The sequence below is a fragment of the Hemiscyllium ocellatum genome, unplaced genomic scaffold (genome assembly GCF_020745735.1).
Source record: "Hemiscyllium ocellatum isolate sHemOce1 unplaced genomic scaffold, sHemOce1.pat.X.cur. scaffold_810_pat_ctg1, whole genome shotgun sequence".
Lineage (NCBI taxonomy): Eukaryota > Metazoa > Chordata > Chondrichthyes > Orectolobiformes > Hemiscylliidae > Hemiscyllium > Hemiscyllium ocellatum.
The window spans coordinates 176,988-197,097 of record NW_026869247.1 but is presented as its reverse complement, the minus strand read 5'-3'; the positions used below and the strand labels follow the sequence as shown (position 1 = coordinate 197,097).

At 45.3% G+C, this 20,110-nt stretch overlaps 1 long non-coding RNA gene and 1 other non-coding gene across 5 annotated transcripts in view; one reads left to right on the top strand and one right to left on the bottom strand.

The window, feature by feature from the left end:
• The first annotated feature begins 6,634 nt into the window (after nucleotides 1-6,634).
• LOC132814362 (U1 spliceosomal RNA) lies at nucleotides 6,635-6,798 on the top strand. Its single transcript, XR_009644420.1, has one exon. It is a non-coding gene; the product is annotated as a U1 spliceosomal RNA (small nuclear RNA).
• Nucleotides 6,799-7,462: 664 nt separating this feature from the next.
• The window catches only part of LOC132814358 (uncharacterized), a 39,186-nt gene continuing 26,538 nt past the window's right edge, over nucleotides 7,463-20,110 (bottom strand). For 3 of the 4 annotated variants that reach the window (XR_009644414.1, XR_009644415.1, XR_009644412.1), the window contains one exon: nucleotides 7,463-8,038. This is a non-coding gene — a long non-coding RNA (uncharacterized LOC132814358). Of the gene's footprint in view, nucleotides 8,039-9,608; nucleotides 10,036-20,110 lie in introns of those variants that run through there. The other variant, XR_009644413.1, reaches the window with a different exon arrangement.

The following is a 20,110-nucleotide window of genomic DNA, read 5'->3' as shown; positions in this document are numbered from 1 at the left end:
CTCCTCACCCCTTCTCTTCTTCCACCTCTCCTTTCTTCACCTCCCCTCCTCTCCCGCTTCCCTGCCCTCTCGTTTCCCCTCTTCTCCACACTCACTTCTCCCCTCATCCCCATCCCCCTCTCTTCACCCCTTCTACTGAACTCCTCCCTACCCCCTTGTATCGTCTCCTCCCACCTGTCCTCCCTTCTACTCTCCCATCTCTCCTCCCCCTCCTCCCTGGCTCTCCTCCCTGTCTCTGCTCCATTTCCCGTTCACCTTCCCACTCCTTCCCCCCACTTCCGCCTCTCCTCCCCTTCACCTCCCACTGTCCCTCCCCTCCTCCTCATCTTCACCTCTTTCCTCCCCAATCCTCATGTCCCTCTCTCGTCTACCTCCCACCACCTATCTCCTACTCCACCCAAACTCCCCCTCGCCTCACACCCCAAACGCCCCCTACGTCCTCACTTCCTCCTCTCTCCTAACCCCTCCCTTCCCTTCTTCCCCATCACTCATCCCCCCACTTCATTCGCTGTCTCCTCCCGTCCTCCACCTTCCACTTCTCCCCACCTCTACTCCTCTCCTTCATTGCTCTCCTTCTCTCCTACAACCCCCTCCCATACACCCTCCACCACTCTACTCCCCCTTACGCCATCCACTCCTTGCTCCTCACCCCCTGTCCTCCTGTTCCCTCTCCTCCCATCTCTCCTCCTGCCTCGCCCACGTCCCAGCTCTCTCCTACCCCCTCTCTCCTACAGCCCTCTCTCCACCCCTTCTTTCCTCTGCCATGCCTCTTTCCCCAATCCAATTATCCCCGCACCTCCCCTTCCTCCACCCTCTCTTCTCCCCCTCCCTCCTCACCTCTCCCTCCCGTCCCCTCCCCACTCTCCCTTCCCATCTCTCACATTGAAAGATGAGGCACACAAAGTGGTCAAAAACAGCATGAAACTGGAAGATTGGGAAAGCGTTAAAGATCAGAAGAAAGTCACAAAAAGAGTGAGAAAGAACCGTAGGAAAGAACAGGAGAGAAAAGATGTACCACATAATTTAAAGACAGATAGCAGAAGTTTCTATGAAAACTTTAAATGAAAAAGAGTGGCTAAGGTAAATGTTGGTCCTTCAGGGGATGAGGAGGGACATTTAGTTATGGGGTGTGATGAAATGGCGGAGGCACTGAACAGGTATTTTGTATCGGTCTCACAGTGGAGGGCGCTAATAACATGCCAGAGATTGACAAAGAGATGGAGTTGGTGAGGACCTGGAAACAAATATTATTACGGAACGCTAGTGTTGGGCAAGCCCATGGAGCTAATGATAGACAAGTCTTCTGTCCTGGAATGCATCCCAGCGTGCTAAAAGAGACAGCGGGGGATAGAACAGTTGCACCGTCAGTAATTTTCCCAATTTGCTGGACTCTGGGGCAGTTCCAGCAGATTGGAAAACATTGGCGCCGCTGTTTAAAAAGGAAGGTAGACAAAAGATGGGGTAGTATAGATCAGTTAGTGCAACATCTGCCGTGGGGAAAATGCTTGAGTCTCTTATCAAGAAAGAAAGAGCAAGGCACTGCTGGATCCCCAAGTGAATACCTTCCCACACATGGAACAGCTGAACGACTTCTCCCCCATGTGAATAGGTGATGTTAAATAAAGACCATTGAATTTAAGACATTTACAGATCTTAAAGTTTTTTTCCCCCACAGTCAGGGGAAAGCTCTCTTGTCAGTGTAAAGCCACTGGTGTGACATGAAGCTGGATGACGAAATAAATCTCTTCGCACAGAATGTCTGTGTCAATGAGTCTCCAGTAGGTCTGTGAATTTTCAATCCTTCTCACAATCCAGATATTTCCATGGTGCTGATCTCCTCGCATATCTCCAAGTTGGATGATCTGGTGAATCCTTTCCCATAAACACAACATATTTATGGCTTCTCTGTCTGTGAATGTTTTTAGATTGTGAACTGGATAATGTTAAATAATTTCTGCAGTCAGTTCACTGGAACACTCATACACTTATGTGTGTGTGTGTGCGTGTGTGTGTGTGTGTGTGTGTGTGTGTGTGTGTGTGTGTGTGTGTGTTGTGACCACACACAATGGTGTTTGAAAACCTTTGCTCACTGACAAACAATAATCATGTTCCCTTTATGGCCAAATAATATCGTGACTCTTTGGATCTTTATATCATGTTATTTGTCTCACTTCTGGCGAGAGGTGCAAGTGGAGTTCAATGCACCTAAATGTGAGGTGATGCGCTTTGGGAAGAATAACAGGAAGGCAGAATACTGGGTCAATGGAAAGATTTTGGTAGTGTGGATGTGCAGAGGGATCTTGGAGTCCATGTCCATAGATCCTTGAAAGTTGCCACCCAGGGGATAGTGCTGTTAAGGGCGGCATACGGCGTGTTAGGTTTCATTGGGAGAGGGATTGAGTTCTGGAACCACAATATCATACTGCAACCATACACAATGATGGTGCGGCACAGTTGAATATTGTTTACAGCTGTGGTCGCCCCTTAAAATACGATGTGGAAGCATTGGAAAAGGTGCAGAGGAGATTTATCAGGATGGTGCCTGGTCTGGAGGGAAGGTCTTGAGAAAAGCTGAGAGACTTGGGTCTTTTCTCATTGGAAAGAAGGCGGCTAAGGGATTTGATAGAGACATACAAGATAGTCAGAGATTAGATAGGTAGACAGGGAAAGCCTTTTTCCTAGGATGAGGACGACAGCTTGTACGAGAGAGAACAACTATAAATTGAGGGGTGATAGATTTTAAGACAGATGTCAGAGGCAAATTCTTTACAGAGAGAGTGGTAAGTGTGTGGAATGCCCTACCAGCTCAGGTTCAACTCAGCTCCATTAGGGAGTTTTAATTAATCCTTAGATAAGCTCACAGATGATTTTGGGATAGTGTAGGGGACGAGTTGAGAAAATTCCACAGGTCGATGCAACTTTGAGGGCTGAAGGGCCTGTTCTGCCTTTATTGTTCTATGTTCTATAATCTGAATCTTTTTCCACGGTAGAAATGACAAATTCTAGAGGACATAGATTTCAGGGGATGGGGAAATTTAAAGAAAATAAAAACCGAAAGAACGGAAGATGCGGTTGATCAGAAACAAAAACAAAAGTTTCTGGAAATGTTCGACAAGTCTGGAAGCACCTGTGAAGAGAAATCAGAGTTCACGTTTCTGATGAAGGACCCGAAACATTAATGGATTTTTATTTCTCAGATGCTGCAAGACCTGCTGAGCATTTCCAACAGCATGTGAAAGTTTCAAGAGAGTTAGGTCAGGCAAGTTTTAATACAAAAGGTGATAGTTGAGTAGAATGTACTCTCCTGGGAGGTGATAAAAGCAGAAACAATCACAATGCTTAAGAGGCATTTGGGCAGGCACATAAGCAGGCAAGGGGTAGGCAGGGATATGGATCATGTGCAGGCAGTGGAATTAGTTTGGAACGGCATCATGGTCTGCACAGACATGATGGGCCAATTATTCCGGTGCTGTAATGTTCTGTTTTCCAAGGGGCACAATGTGTGGAGCGAGAGTTAATGTTTTTTTTAGAACATACAGTGAGTTGATACATTTTGAGAGAAGCAATGTAGAAAAGAAATATATATTTGCATGGCACAGACACAAGAGTAGAGACTGAGGGAAGGGGGGCAAGGTGTACAATTCTTTAAAGGAGAGAGGACATAATCAAAGTGTTTTGATCAAAACATATGGGATCCTGGGTTTCATTAAACAATTTCATTGACTAGTTAGGTCACAGTCAATCATTGTGTCCAATTCAGGTCAACAGATTCCTGATCTTCAGGGTGTGGAGTACAGACATATTGGTGTGGTGCACTGATGAAGAAAATGCAGTCACTGGATTGATTTGGAAAAAATGCTATTTTCTTTGAAGAAATCAAGTTGAAAAAATCATGATAGAATAAAATGGATATGATTATAACACATCTAGATAGAGCAGACAATAAAAATAAATTGCACTTGATAGGTGATGGCTCAAAATTTAAGATTAGGTATAACGTTTTGAGAAAGTGGGAGATGAGCAAGTGTTCCACTGGCTGGAAATATGCAGAACATGCTGCCTATTATGGTGGTGCAAGTAGAGGTGATCCATGATTAATGAATACAATTATATCAGATATGAGAGAAATAAACTTTCAGGGTTTTGGGAACAGCTGGAGAATGAGAATAAGGGATTCTGCTACAGAGAGCCAGCTTGGATTTGATGGGCCCCTTTCTGTGCCATAACATGTTTTTTTTTGTACTTGCTTAACTTGTTCCGGTTGTTTGTCCTCAGGGGTTAGATTATCATCAAGGTAAATCTACTCTGTGTTCATGCTCAGACCAACACAGGTTGTCCTTCCACAGCAGGAGATAATGTTTACTGTTTTATACTGGGTTCTGGAGGAGTCCCTAGGTAGTGTACACAGAACTGAAAATCTGCTCTAGGGTGTTTTAACCAGGACTGTGAATATCTTGGAACATCTAATGCCACACCAATGCCTGGAATGCTTTCTAACTGACTGACTAAATGAAATATGTTCCTTCCACAGCATGTTGCTGGCTGGAGTTCTGTGGTCAGTGTTATTACACAAGGATCAGAATTGGATAATCTATTGTCTGTAACATATACCAATGATTAGCATGGAAATGTAAATGATTTAATTAGCAAGTTTCTAGATGGTACAAATTGATGAAGTTGTGAATCGTCAAAAATGGTGTCAATGGATACAGCAAGAAAGAGATCCGTTGGTAAACCCATACGGAGATAGATTTTAATCCAGACAAGTGTGAGGTGATGTATTTTGGGAGGCTCATTGCAAGAGGAATGTATTCACTAAACCGAAGGCCTCTCAGCAGCATTGATGTACACAGGGATCTTCAGGGGCAAGTTCACAGCTCCCTGAAAGTGGTGAAGGAGGTGGATGGCAGGCTTGCCTTCTTCTGTCAGGGGAGTGATTATAAAACTGTCATTAGGCCACCTTTGGGGTATTGTGTGCTGTTTTGATCACCATATAAAAAGGAGGATGTGGAGGCTTAGTGCAGTGAGAGAAAAGGTTTACAAGGATGTTGCCTGGATTGGGAGAGGTTGGAAAGACTTGGATTTTTTGTCTTGTGAAAGTCAGTGGCTGCGGGTGATCTGAAAGGCTCAGAGTGAATAATCTGAATCCTTTTCCACGGTGAAAATGGCAAATTCTAGAGGCCATAGATTTAAGGGGAGTAGGGGCAAGTTTAAAGGAAATGAAAACTGAAACAACTGAAACAACTGCAGATGCTGTAAACCAGAAACAAAAACATTTTCGGGAAATGTTCAGCAGGTCGAGCAGCTTCTATGAAGATAAATTAAAGTTAACGTTTCTGAGGAAGGGTGACCAGACCCGAAACATGAACTGATTTTTCTTCACAGATGCTGCATGATCTGCTGAGCATTTCCAATAACATGTGCAAGTTTAAAGGCAGTTGTGTTGGCAATTTTCTTGTGCAGAAGGTGGTCAGTGACTAGAATGTACTTGCCTGAGAGTTGGGAAAAGCAGAAACAATCACAACGTTTAAGAGGCATTTGGGCAGACACATAAGCAGACATGGGTTGGCAGAGATATGGATCATGTACAGGCAGATGGAATTAGTTTGGAATAGCTTCATGATCCACACAGACATGGTGGGCCGATTATTCCGGTGCTACACTCTTCTGTTTTCCAGGCGGTAGAATGTGTGGAGGAGAGTTAATAATTTGAGTGGAATATGTCTCTTCATGAGAACACACAATAAGTTCATTCATTTTGAGAGAAGCAATGTAGAAAGTCAATATATATTTGAATGGCACAGACACAACGTGCAGGACAGCAGGAATGGGGGACAATGTGCACCACTTATTAAAGGAGAGAAAACATAAAGTGTTTTGAGTAAAACAAATGGGATGCTGGGCTTCATTAATGGGGGAATGATAACAAACTCATGGAAAAGATGCTGACCATTGACAAAGCTCTAGTTAGGTCACAGTCAATCATTGCATCCAATTCTGGTCAACAGATTCCTGGTCAGAACGAGGAAGTTAAAATACCATAGAGGGGCCTGTTCCATACCTTTTGTTTCTCTTTCAGGACACTGTGGGGTCTCAAGGGTTAAACATTCCCTTGCCAAAGGCCATATTTCATTAACTGAATGCCTGTACTCTTTCAATACAGACAGAACACCTCAGAAGGGGGGAGGCTGACAATATCTCAAAATAGAACCTCTTGCAGCCACACATGTGGATTCCCCCGTAACCCCAGACAGAGGAATTTGCCCTTTCCAGACAAGACTGAGAGCCCTGGGCACAACCCTGTTAAACTGCCTCCCGCTCCCATTGTCTTACCTCCCCTCCATATTAGCATAGGTAAGTGAATCCCCCATTTACTGAAGGAAGAACCCTCCAGCCTTAATCTCTTCCCATCAACACATAATCATGAACAATACGATAATCAGTTTCTGTAATCCATTCATACGTTAACGCAGGACATCGCCATTCATCAAGCTTTGTAAGGTCATAATTACCAGCTTTAAACTATGTAATGACAATCGCCCATGTGACTGATATGTCTTTGTCTAATTCCTATTAAATATACTGTCTCTGTGGTAAGGCAGAGATTCATGAAGAAGAGTCTCTACAAGTCTCTATACTAACCTGGCAGGGGAGATACCATGATCATTGCGGTGGCGCTCCCAGGACGAGGCTATCCCATTGCACTTCGGGTGTGCTGACGCCTGCGATGTCACCAAATGCGGGATACTCAACAGCAAAATTTGTGGTAGTGGGGGTCTGCGTTCGCGCTCTCCCCTGTGGGCGGCACGGTGGCACAGTGGTTAGCACTGCTGCCTCACAGCGCCTGAGACCCAGGTTCAATCCCGAATCAGGCGACTGACTGCGTGGAGTTTGCATGTTCTCCCCGTGTCTGTGTGGGTTTGCTCCGGTCTCCTCCCACAGTCCAAAGATGTGCGGGTCAGGTGAATTGGCTGTGCTAAATTGCCCGTAGTGCTAGGTAAGGGGTAAATGTAGGGGTATGGGTGGGTTGCACTTTGGCGGGTCGGTGTGGACGTGTTGGGCCGGAGGGCCTGTTTCCACACTGTAAGTAATCTAATCTAAAGTCGACACTGGGGCACCTTAGAAACGCTTTGAAACTCTCGCCTGCTGCCCAATAATAAAGCTACTTGTGTCTTTAGGATTTGTGGAACAAAATAGGCATCAACAATGAAGGATATGAGTGATCTTCAGAGTGTGGAGTACAGACTTACTGGAATGGTTCACTGATGAAGAAAATGCAGTCACTGAATTGATTTGAAGAAATTGCTATTTTCTTTGAAGTAAACAAGCTAAATATATTGGTTGATTTTTTTTCTCTTTTTCACACCAAGTAATGAACAACGGTTTTGGCAGTTCATAAAGTTTTGCATATCGAGAACTTAGCTTTGGAAATGTTCACAACATCATTGAACATGCAGATTCACACTGGGTAGAGACTTTTATTTTCCTTTATTCATTCACAAGATGAGGGTGTCGCTGGCCCGGCAGCATTTCCTGCCCATCCCTAATTGCCCAGGGGCAGGTAAGAGTCGACCACATTGTTGTGGGTCTGAAGTCACAATGTAGGCCAGACCAGGTAAGGATGGCAGCTTCCTTCCTGAAAGGGCATTAGTGATCCAGATGGGTTTTTCGGAAAATCGATTAATGGTCATCATGAGACTCTTAAATTCCCGAGTTTTTAAAAATTTAATTCAAATTCACCCATCTGCAGCAGTAGGCTTTGAACTCAGGTCTCCAGAAGTTTATCTGGGGCTTTGGACTAACTGTCCAGCGACAATATCACTCGGCCAATACTTCCCCACATCACTGCCCATCTGCACAGAGTAAACAGCGATTTTCTGGTACATCAGGACTGACATCAGGACTGGTTAATCACACATACATTTGCTGAATAATTGCAGGAGTTGGATGTTGATGGGCTATTGACATCCATCTATGAACCATGTGTATTCTGAGGTTTGTTTCTGATCATGATTGGAAACAGCATCGGTCTTGTTATCTTTTGGGGATAAAAACAGTTTCAATTAGCTTTCTGTTAAATACCTAGCAATAAAGTCGATCCCTAACTCTCAGGCAGATTAGTTTCCTTTGAAGAGCTCCTCATCTCCCCAACCTCCTCCATCCTCACACCCAACAGTACAATAATCTCACAGAGTTTCTTTGTGACTATGAATGAGACAATCTGATCAGCTGCTTCTTTCCCTACTCCTATGTCAAGTTGGATCTTAAACTCCCCTTGCTGCAGTTGTGATCCTGCATCATTGTACAGTGTTGCTCGTATTTCATGTCTTGGACTGTCAGTGTTCATGATACTGCATGTAGCTTCTTGTACATCGGGTTTACAGTGCAAGAGTTTAGCTCTTGCCTTCCAACAACAGTAGAGTCGTACTCCAACAAAGCTTACAGAATCACGGCCCAGCATATTCCCCAACTTCCCTCCTTCCATCAAACCAGAGGATCAGCCCTCATTCAACTGAGAGAATTCAGGAGGGCATGTCAGTAACAGCAGCATGAATACCTAAAAATGGGGTGTTCACCTGATGAAGTTACCAAACAGCATAAGCAGCAAGTGATAGACAGAGCGAAGCAATCCAGTAAACAACGGAACAGATCTAAGATCTGTAGTCCAGCCACAACCAGTTGTGATTGAAGACAAAGGACAGCTGGAGTCCTGAAGACAGTTCTCTCCAAGATATTAATCAACAAGAATGTCAGACTGGATTAATCATCATAAAACTGAAGTCCATTTGATATTAATATGTTTACAATCAGTGTTCAATTCACCACGTGTAGCTGAAGGTAAAGATAATCTTCAAGTGATTGTAACAGTGAAGATACCTGAATACTTATTCAGCAAATTAAAGCCTGTTGTGTTAGTAATAATTTTAAAGAGATATTAAAAGTAAGGTGATTTGAGTATAATGGAAGAAATTTATTGGTGGGTATCTGATAATTCTGTTTTAATGTGAAGTTAATTTAGGATTAGTTAACAAATACACACACGGTAGGGAATCCCAGTCCCATGGAGTGCACATCCAGTTCCATGTGGGAAAACCAGGACACTTCTTGTATCAGCAACAACCACAAGAACACAGAAGTGACACTGGAACACTAGTTTGACCAAGGCGAAAGTACTGCACTCACTCATTGTCCCCACATTCCAGGATTGATGTGATCACACCAGAGAGGGGACAGAGAAGATTGATCAGAATGTTTCTCTGATTGGAGAATTTCTGCTCTGAGGAAAGATTGGATAGGTTGGGGGGTGGGGGGTTTCCAAGGAAGATGAACTGAGATTAAATTGATGTGATAAAATGCTGAGGAATCCAGGTAGAATGGATAGGAAGCAGCTATTCATTAACAGAGCCATCAGGAACTAGAAGTTTTAGATTGAAGATAATTCTCAGAAAAAAAGGGGAAAGGAGAATGTATTTCCCACAGAAATGGTGGAGAGCAGGATCTCACTGATGGGGTGACAGAGGCAGTTACCAGCATTACATTTGAATAAAAGTACGTGGATGGAACTGAAATGTTGGAACGTGCAGGGCGATGGACTAAGTTCTGCAGAATGGGATAAATGCGATTTATTTGACATTTCTCCAGAATATTAAACTCCAGTCCAATTTGAGAAGTTAAACATCACGAAACATACTTTAGCAGGACTTATACAGTTAATAGTAAGTTCCTAGGGAGTGCTGCTAAACAAAGAGTCCTTGGAGTGCAGGTTCATAGTTCCTTGAAAGTAGAGTAGCAAGTAGATAGAATAGTGAAGGGCGGCAGTTTGTCTGCTTGCCTTTATTGGTCACAGCATTGAGAGGTCATACTGAGGCTGTACAGGACATTGATTCGGCAACTTTTGTAATATTCCATGCAATTCTGGTCTCCTTCCGATCAGATGGATGTTCTCAAACTTGAAAGGGGTCAGAAAATAATTATAGGATGTTGCCAGGTTTGGATAGGCTGCTTTCCTTGGAGCATCAGAGGCTGAACGGTGACCTGAAAGAGATTTTTAAAATCAGGCCGGGCATGGATAGGATAAATAGAGAAGATATTTTCCCTGCAGTGGGGAGTACGAAACTAGGGGACTGGGAGGGGGTGGGCGGAGGGACAGAGAGGGTGGGTGGATCGAGAGTGGTGGGACAGAAATGGGTGAGGACAGAAAGTGGGCTGAGAGGGGAGGGGAACAGATGGGGGGAACAGAGGGGGTGACTGACGGTTGGGGGGGCGACCAACAGAGAGGGGGAACAGACCAAGCGGGGTGCAACCGACGGAGGGAGGGGAGGGAAAAGATGGGTGTGCAACCGACGGGGGAGCGACTGACAGAGAGGGGGAAAGACTGAGGGCGCGACAGACTGACAGATAGGGGGACAGAATGATCGGGGGTGGGGAGAGAGGGGCGACAGGGATGGCGGTGACCAAGAAAGGGCTGACCAATAGAGAGGGGGAACAGACAGAGTGGGAGGAGACGGAGGAACACAGAGGGGGAAGATGGAGAGTTATTTTTTAGATCTACAACTCAACCCTTTTCCTGTTTTCTCCTCCTCAGCTTAATTCCATCTGAAGGTCACAGAACAACTGCATAGTTTCTGTAGAGTTTCAGGGAGATCAGGTGCTGAACATGGCATTTGTAACATGCTGATCAATAAATGGACTCTGGTTCGACTCCACTGTCTGTGTGGTGTTTGCACATTCTCCCTGTGTGTCTGCGTGGGCTTCCTCTGGGTGCTCTTAATTTCCTCCCACAAATCCAAAGACGTGCAGGTTAGCTGGATTAGCTTTGGGTAATGGTAGGTTACAGAGTTAGGGTGGAATGCTGTTCCGATGGTTGGTATGGGCCGAAAGGCCTGCTACCACACTGTAGGGATTCTGTCACTGAGTATAGGGGTTAGGAGGTCACGTTGTGGCTGAGTAGGGCACTGGTCAGGCCACTGTTAGAATACTGCATTCAATTGCAGTCTCCCTGATTTCAGAAAGATGTTACCAGAATAGGACTCAACCTCTTAATGGCAAGTTCTTGGGAAGTGTTAACAAACAAACAGACCGTGCAGTGTAGGTTGATAGTTTCTTGAAAGGTGTGGTTGAAGGTAGACAGGTCGGTGAAGGTGGTGTGCGGTATGCTAGCTGTTATTGGGCAGTGCATTGAGTATAGGAGTTGGGAGATTATGTTTCGGTTGCACAGTTTATTGGCTCGGCCACTTTTGGAATGTCCACTGCTTTGAATTCCAGTCTCCCTGCTATAGGAAAGATGTTGGGAAATTGGCAAGAGTTCAGTAAGGTTTTACCAGGGTGTTGCCAGTATTGGAACATTTGAACCATAGGGAGAGGCTGAATAGGCTGAGGCTATTTCCCTGAATCACTGGACACTTTAGGTGGCTTTATCGAACTTTATAAAATTATGAGGAGCAGTGATCGGGTGAATAGTCATGGTTTATTTTTTCCCAGGGCAGGGGAGTCCAAACGAATAATGTGAAGTTTTTTTCCCCAAGGTGGAAATGACAAATTCTAGAGGAGAGGGGCAAAGTTTAAAGGATATGAAAACCAAAACAACTGCAGATGCTGTAAACCAGGAAGAGAATCAGAAGTTTCTAGAAAAGCTCAGCAGGTCTAGCAGCATCTGTGAAAAGAAATTAGAGTTAACATTTCTGAGGAAGGGTGCCCAGACCGGAAACTTTAACTGATTTTTCTTCACAGATGCTGTATGACCTGCTAAGCGTTTCCAACAACATCTGAGCAAGTTTAAAGGGAGTTGTGTTTGACAAGTGTCTTGTGCAGATGTCGATAAATGACTATAATGTATTCTCCTGGGAGATGGGAAAAGCAGAAACAATCACAGTTTAAGAGGCATTTGGACAGACACATAAGCAGGCATAGGTTGTCAGGGATATGGATCATGTTACAGGCAGATGGAATTAGTTTGGAATGGCATCATGATCTACGCAGACACGGTGGGCTGATTACTCTGGTGCTGTAACTGTTATGTTTTCCAGGGGATAGAATGGTTTTTGAAGAAGTAACAAAAATGATTGATGAGAGCAGCCTGGTCGACATGATCAACGTGGACTTTAGTAAGGCGTTCAGCAAGCTTTCTCATGGGAGACTGGTTAGCAAGGTTAGATCTCATGGAATAAAGCGGAAACCAGCTATTTGAGTACAGACCAGGCTCAAAAGTAGAAGATAGAGAGTGGTGGCGGAGGGATGCTTTTCCGACTGGAGGCCTGTGGAGTGTCTCAAGGATTGGTTCTGTATCCACTATTTTTCATCATTTATATCAATGATTTGGATGTAAACATAGGAGGTATTAGTAATTCTGCAGATGACGCCAAAACTGGAGGTTTAGTGGACAGTGAAAAAGATGACCAAGGCTGCAATGTTTCCTGCAGGTGTCACCATTTCAGATGCTGCCCGTCCTGCTGGGGATCTCCAGCACTTCTTGGTTTTGTTGCAGATTTCCAGCATTTTGCTGAAGCACATGGAGACAGAGAGCTGTACAGCTCCAGATTTTGTTGACTCTGCAGGACTGATGGATGACGAGGGACTCAATCCTCGTTTAATCCTCCTTTCCTTTGGTTTTCGGAGTCGCTGACTACATCACTAATATTCTACGTCCCACTCCCTGACCTGAATCTGACCCATCTAACCCGACACTTCAGATCCCATCCCCCTGCCAGACTAGTTAATACCTCACCAATGGAACTGGCAATAGCGCTCCCCCCATCCCCACCCTCCAGGAGATTTGACCCAGCTCTGCACAGGGGTAACCAGTCAGGCTGGTACAGGTCCCAATTCCTTAAGAATCTAAGCCCTTCCATGGTACACCATTTCTCCAGCCACACATCCAGCTGATCTACCCTCTTATTCCTGCTCTCACTAGCATATGGCACTGGGAGCAAGTCTGACATCATTACATTTCAGGAGCTGCATTATAATGTGTCCCTGCTCTCCCAATATCCAGCTTTCAACCACTCATCCCTTTATTTCATTATGTCATTGGTATCAGGGTGTTGTACAACCACAGGCTGTTTACCCTCCAGCTCCAGAATATCCTGTAGCTGCACCATGATATCGCGGATCCTATCACCAGGGAGATAACATACCATCCTGGATTCATGGCTGTGGCCATAGAAGTGCCTGTCTGTAACCCTGACTGTTGAATCCCCTGTCACTCTCTTTCTTCCCGTTCTGGGCAGCAGAGCTATCGACAGTGTCATGAACCTGGTTGTTGCTGATTTCCCCTGAGACCGACACACACACACACACGAATCCCAAGCAGTATACATTATCTGTTTGGGAAGGGAATAACCACTGGGAACTCCTGCACTTCCTTCCTGAGCCTTTTACTTGATCTGATGGTCCCCCATTCCCTTTCTGCCTGTGTAACCCTCACCTGCAGTGTGACTAACTCACTGAACATGCTGTCCATAACATTCTCAGTATTGCAGATGCTCCACAGCGAGTCCACGCACAGCTCCAGGTCTGAAAAGCAGTTTCCCAGTAGCTGCTGATGGGCACATTTCCTGCACACACAGCCGTCAGGGACACTGGAAACATCCCTAATTTTCCCACATTGTACAAGAGGAGCACACCATGGGTCTGAGGTCTCCTGTCACACAGGCTCTCTAGATTCAGCTAGTTACTCCCATTTAGAGAATTTATATGACCAAGCAATCTTCCTCCCCTTCAAACATTGTAATAAAAATCCTGTATTCTTTACTTAAGCTGATATGTTATACCTTAAAAACGGTTACAAAATCTCCACAGGTATCGCTTACAAACTGGCTGTTCCCTTTGGGACCATGTGAATTTCTGAATGGGCTGAAACAAAACGGAGTTTCAGCTTCACCTTCTCCCTGTCCCACCTCGCTCTGTTTACACCCAACTCCAAAACACTCTCATTGAGCCAAGCAGCCCTCACAGTGCAGCCCTGTCATTGTCATTGTCTGCTCACCCCTACACTGCCCTCAGCCTCCTGTACTGTTCCAATACATCTCAATGGGAGCTCAGGGACAGCACCTCATCTTTCAATTCAATCCTTTGTAACCCCAGAGTCAACATGGACCTCAGCAGTTTCTGGGTGAACAGACAGTTTGAATCTGGAACATTCAACCTAAAAAGGTACTGGAATTTGACTTCATAAAGAGTTGCAGGGAATTGAAAATAAGGAGTTTACAGGTGAGCATCATGAAGTGGGTGATTGGGACTAAATCTGACAGTCCCTACAAAGAGACAAAGTGCAATCTGGACAAATCTGTGCTCCCTCTCAGACCAAAGCAGACCCTGAGCTTCCAGTTGCCTGCCACTTTAACACACGAGCCTGTTCCCTGGCCAACATCTGTCTCATTCTTAATGCAGTGTTCCAGGGAAGCTTGATGCCGAACACTCCAGAACACACCAAATGGCCCTGTATTTCAAGGACGGCAATTTCCCCTCCCATGTGGTCAACAATACCCTTCAGTGTATCTCCACCACTTCCTGCACCTCTGCCCTTGAACCCCACCTCTCCAACCGCAGCAAGGATAGAACCCCCAAGTCCTCACTTTTCAATCAGATACAACACATCATCCTCTGCCATTTCCACCACCGACAATCAGATCCCACCAACAGATATCTTTCCCTCCACACCCCTTTCAGCATTCCTCGAGACCATTCCCGTGACTTCCACATTAGATCCATGCTCCCCACCAACCCACCCTCCACTTCCAACACCTTTGCCTGCCATTGCAAGAGGTGTAAAACCTGTGCCCACACCTTCCCCTCACCTCCATCCAAGACACAGGAGGTCCCTTCCACATCCAGCAGAGATTGTCCTGTACATTGAATAACCTCATCTATTGTTTTCATTGCTTTCTACAACGGGGAGACAGGACGCTAACTTGCAGAATGTTTCAGGGAACTTTTCTGGGAGACATACACCAACCAACCCCACTGTCCTGTGGCTAACCATTTCAACTCCCCCTCCCACTCTGCCAAGAACATGCATGTCCTGGGCCACCTCCACCACAAAATCCTAGCTACATGACTCCTGGAGGAAGAAAACCTCATCTTCTATCTTGGGACCCTTTAACCACTGAATCAATGTTTCGTCATTTCCTCTCCCCCACCTTATCCCAGATCCAGCCCTCCAACTCAGCACCACCCTCTTGAACAGTCCCACCTGTCCATCTTCTTTCGCAATTACCCACTCCACCCTCTCACCATTACCCTCCACCAGCATCTTCCTATCGCCTTCCCAGCTACCTTCCCGCCAGCCCCACACAAATGCTATTATCTGTCAGTCCTCTTCCCCACTCTCACATCCCTGCTGAAGGGCTTAGGCCCAATATGTCAATTCTCCTGCTCCTTGGATACTGTCTGACCTGCTGTGCTTCTCCTGCGCCAAACTTTAACATAAGCTGGTAGAACAACACCTCATTTTGTACTTGGGGACCCTTCAGGCCTCTGACCTTAAAATGGAACTCATTAATTTTAGGTCCTAAGTCTCCCATGTCCTCGCACCATAGTCTCCCACCCCACACACCAGGCCTTGTTATTACATCGCCTGCCATTACACATTACCTATGGTTAGTCACTAACAATCTCCATTAACATCTATTCACCCTCCCCCAGCCAGATCATTATCCATTCCTTTGTCCAATTGCTCCTGTATCTCATTTTGGACTATATCACCACCTATCACATTTACTCCTTAACCCCTACCTTCTGCATATAAACTGACATTTTTTCTCAGTCACATCAGTTCTGAGGAAGGGTCAGCGGATCCAAAATATTAACTCTGATTTCTCTTCACAGATGCTGCCAGACCTGCTGAGCTATTCCAGTATCTTCTAGCTGTTGTTTCTGATTTAAGCATCCACAGTTCTTTTGGTTTTCATTTACTGGGAGTTTCTAATTCAGGTCTAGCAGCCTACATCATGAGTTTATAAACCCTCCCAGTCCACACTAACTCCATTTCTCTCCCACTCCCTTCACACTGACTGGGTCTCTTCCCATCCCCTGCCCAGTGACACTGCACCTGCACAGCTCATGGTCACATGCTGGCCTGTTGGCGACACCCCTCATTCACTCCCATTGGCTGGAGGATTACACCTAGTCTCCTAATGGTCTGAAGCTGCCGTCAATCAGCCAGGCCCCATTGTGACATGAGTGGTGGGACCCTCCCAGGAGTGTGGGAGGCTGAGGGGTAACCTCAGAGGTTTATAAAATCATGGGAGGCATTGATGGGATAAATAGATAGATGAGGATAGGATATCTGGTCGGCACAGAGGAGTTTGACTGAAGGGTCTGTTTCCGTGCTGTGTATGTCTGTGGCTCTGCCCTGGGATGAGCTTCATCACTCACAGTGAATGGGGCTGAATCAATGTCCTGTAGAGCTGCAAAACAATGTCCCAACTCCAATACTCAATGCACTGACCAAGTACACCAAACGCCTCCTTCACTATCCTGCCTATCCAAGATTCCACTTTCAAAGAACTATGAACCTGTACCTCAAGTCTCTTTGTTCAACAACACTCCCCAGGACCTTCCCATTAAATGTATAAGTCCTGCCCTGATTTGTTTTTCCAAAATGCAGCACCTCACATTTATCTGAATTCACTCCACCTGCCACTCCCCAGCCCATTTGATTGAAGTCCCATTGTACTCTGAGGTAACCTTCTTCCCGATCCAATTTGGTGCCTGTGTAAAGTCACTGACCATAGCTCCTATTTTCACATAGTCATCATTGATATAAATGATGAAAAGCAGTGAACCCTGCACCGATCCTTACACCATATTGCTCATCACAGGCCTCCAGTCCGAAGGCAACCCTTCACCACTATCCTCTGTCTCCAACCTTACAGCCAATTTTATATCCAAATAGCTAGTCCTTCCACCTTGAATGTCTTTCTGAAGTCCAAGTTAGTGATTTCCATGCACAAAGCCATGCTGACTGTCCCTAATCATTTCTTACCTTTCCAATTACATCTAAATCCTATCCCTGAGAAGCCCTTCCAACAACTTGCCTGACTCCAGGCTCACCAGTGTATTGTTCCCTGGCCTTTCCTCATCACCTTTCTCAAATAATGGCACCTGTCTTCCAGCACCTCGGTGATACAAATATCTCAGCGAGGGACCCAACTATCACTTCCCTAGCTTCCCACAAAGTTCGGGGATTCACCTGATCATGTATCAGGGATTTATCAATCTTGATGCATTATACAAGTTCCAGAGACTCTGAACGAATATGGACACTTGTCAAGTTATCCCTATTTATTTCTCCAAACTCTCTCACTTCCATATCCTCCTTCAGTAAAAGCGGACATGAAATACGCAGATAGTATCTCTCCTGCCTCCTGCAGATCCATAGACCGCCTTGTTGATCTTTCAGGGTCCCTATTCTCTGCCTGGTTACTCTTTTGTCCTTAGTGTATTTCTAGAATCTCTTTGGATTTTCCCCAAACTCATTTCACAAAGTTCTCGTTCCCTTTTTTGCCCTCTTAGTTTCCCTCGAGTATACTCCTACCGCCCCTATACTCCTCCAGGTATTCACCCAAACCCAGCTGTCTGGACTTGCCATATCCCTCCTTCATTTTCTTGACCAGAGCCACAATTCCTCTTGACAGCAGCATTCCTTACACCTCCCAGCCTCGTCCTTAACAGGAACATACTGTCTATATACTCATTGTCTCAGGCCTATGGGGGCAACAGCAGATGAAGACAGAGAAACAATCAATCATTCTCGGTAAAGAGGCAGTGCTGGGACAGATACCAGCCGAAAGGTAGATGGGTCTCCTGGCCGTGATGGAATGCATCCCCGGGGACTGTAAGGAATGGCAGTGGGTAAATAGCAAATACACTCGTGATAATTCACTAAAATTTGCTGACTCTGGGACGGTTCTAACAGATTGGAAAGCTGCAAATGTGATGCCAATATTTTAAAATGGACGTATTAGCATAACTTCTGTAGTGGGGGAAATGTCTGATCTCTCACGAAAGAAATAGTGAGCTATGTGGATAGAAATTGTCTCATCGAGCAGACACAGCATGGATTCATGAAAAGTGGACGACACTAAGATGAGTGGTAGAGCAATGTGTGCAGAGGCCACTGTCAGTCTGCACAGGGATACAGAGAGGTTAATTGAGTGGTTAAGGGTCTGGCAGATGGAGGACAATGTTGGGATATGTGAGGTCATCCATTTTGGTCGGACTAACAACAAACTGGATGATGAAATGGTGAAAACATGCAGCAGGCTGCTGTACAGAGGGAGCTGGTTTGCAGGTACAGCAGGTAATTAAGGCAGTGAAGGGAATATTGTCCTTCATTGCTAGAGGGATGGTTATGCTGCAGCTATACAGGGGGCTAGTGAGGCCACACCTGGAGTACTGTGTACAGGTTTTCGTCCCCTACTTCAGGAAGGATGTAATGGCGCTGGAGGGGGTGCAGAGCAGGGTCACTAGTTTGAGTCTGGAGTTGAAAGGGTTGCCTTCTGAGCAGAGATTGACAAAACTGGCATGATCCTCATTGGAATTTAGAATAATGGGAGATTGTATAGGAAAAATATAAAATTATGAAAGGAGTAGATAAGATAGAAGCAGGGAGGTCATTTCCACTGTGGACTGGACAAACTATGGTGCATAGCGACAAAATAAGGGGGTATCAGATTTAGGACTGAGTTCAGGAGAAACTTCTTCAGCTAAAGGGTTGTGAATCTGTGGAATTCCCAGCTGATTGAAACAGTTGAGACTTTCATCTTGAATGTCTTTAGGTCAAAATGTAGATTTACGAACAGGAAAGGAATTAAAGGTTATGGGAGAGAGCATGTAAAGTGGAGCTGAGATCAGCCCTGATCTTATTGAATGGCAGAGCAGGCTGGAGGGGCCAGATGGCCTCCTCCTGCTCCTATTCCTTATGTTACGTTCCCACTTTTCAGCCGTCCCTTTACCTGGGAATAGCAAAGAAGTATTGAAAGATTTTATCTTGTTCAATCACAATGCACCTTTATCCAATTTAGAACAGCAACTTTTAGATCTGGTCTATTCTTTTTTGGAACTATTTTAAAACTATTATAATTATCAGAGAATCCAGACAGTGGGGAAGCAGGTCATTCAGCCCATCACATCCGCACTGACCCTCAGAGACTCCCACCCTACCCATGTAATGTTGCCTTTCCCATGGATAATCCACCCAACCTGCACATCCCTGAACACTGTGGGTAATTCAGCCTGGATAATCCACCTAACCTGCACATCCCTGAACACTGTGGGTAATTCAGCCTGGATAATCCACCTAACCTGCACATCCCTGAACACTGTGGGTAATTCAGCCTGGATAATCCACCCAACCTGCACATCCCTGAACACTGTGGGTAATTCAGCCTGGATAATCCACCTAACCTGCACATCTTTACATAGTGGGAGGAAACCAGAGCAATCAGATGAAACACACGCAGATATTAACAATAAGGTGATCAATCCTTTCTTATTTCCCAGTTCCATCCAAATAATTTCACTGAACTTACTCCCATGAATATCGTCCCCAAGCACAACTCTAATGCTATCCCTAACCAAAAACACCACTCGTCCTCCTCTCTTGTCCCCCTTTCTATCCTTCCTATAGCATCTATACCCTGGAACATACAGCTGCCAGTCACATCCATCCCTGAGTCATATTTCTATAATACCGATGATATCCCAGTCCCATGTTCAAACCATAACCTGATCGCATCTGCCTTCCCTGTCAGGCCTCTTGCATTGAAGTAAATGCAGTGTAACTGCTCGGTTCTACCGCGTTCTGCCTTGACTGTTTGATTTCTGAACTGTACCAGCCTCAGACTTACCTCCTTTCTCACTATCTCTTTAGGTTTACCCCCACTCCCTCACTGGTTTAATGCCTCCCGAGTAGCACTAGCAAATCTCCCTGCCTGGATATTAGTCACCTTCCAATTCAGGGACAATCCATCCTTCTTATTCAAGTCACTTCTACTCCAGAGGAGAATTCAATGACCAAAAGATGTGAATCCTTCTGCCCTACACCAGATCTTTAGCCAATCATTCATCTCCTCCATCCTGCTATTCCTACTCTCACTAGCATGTAGCA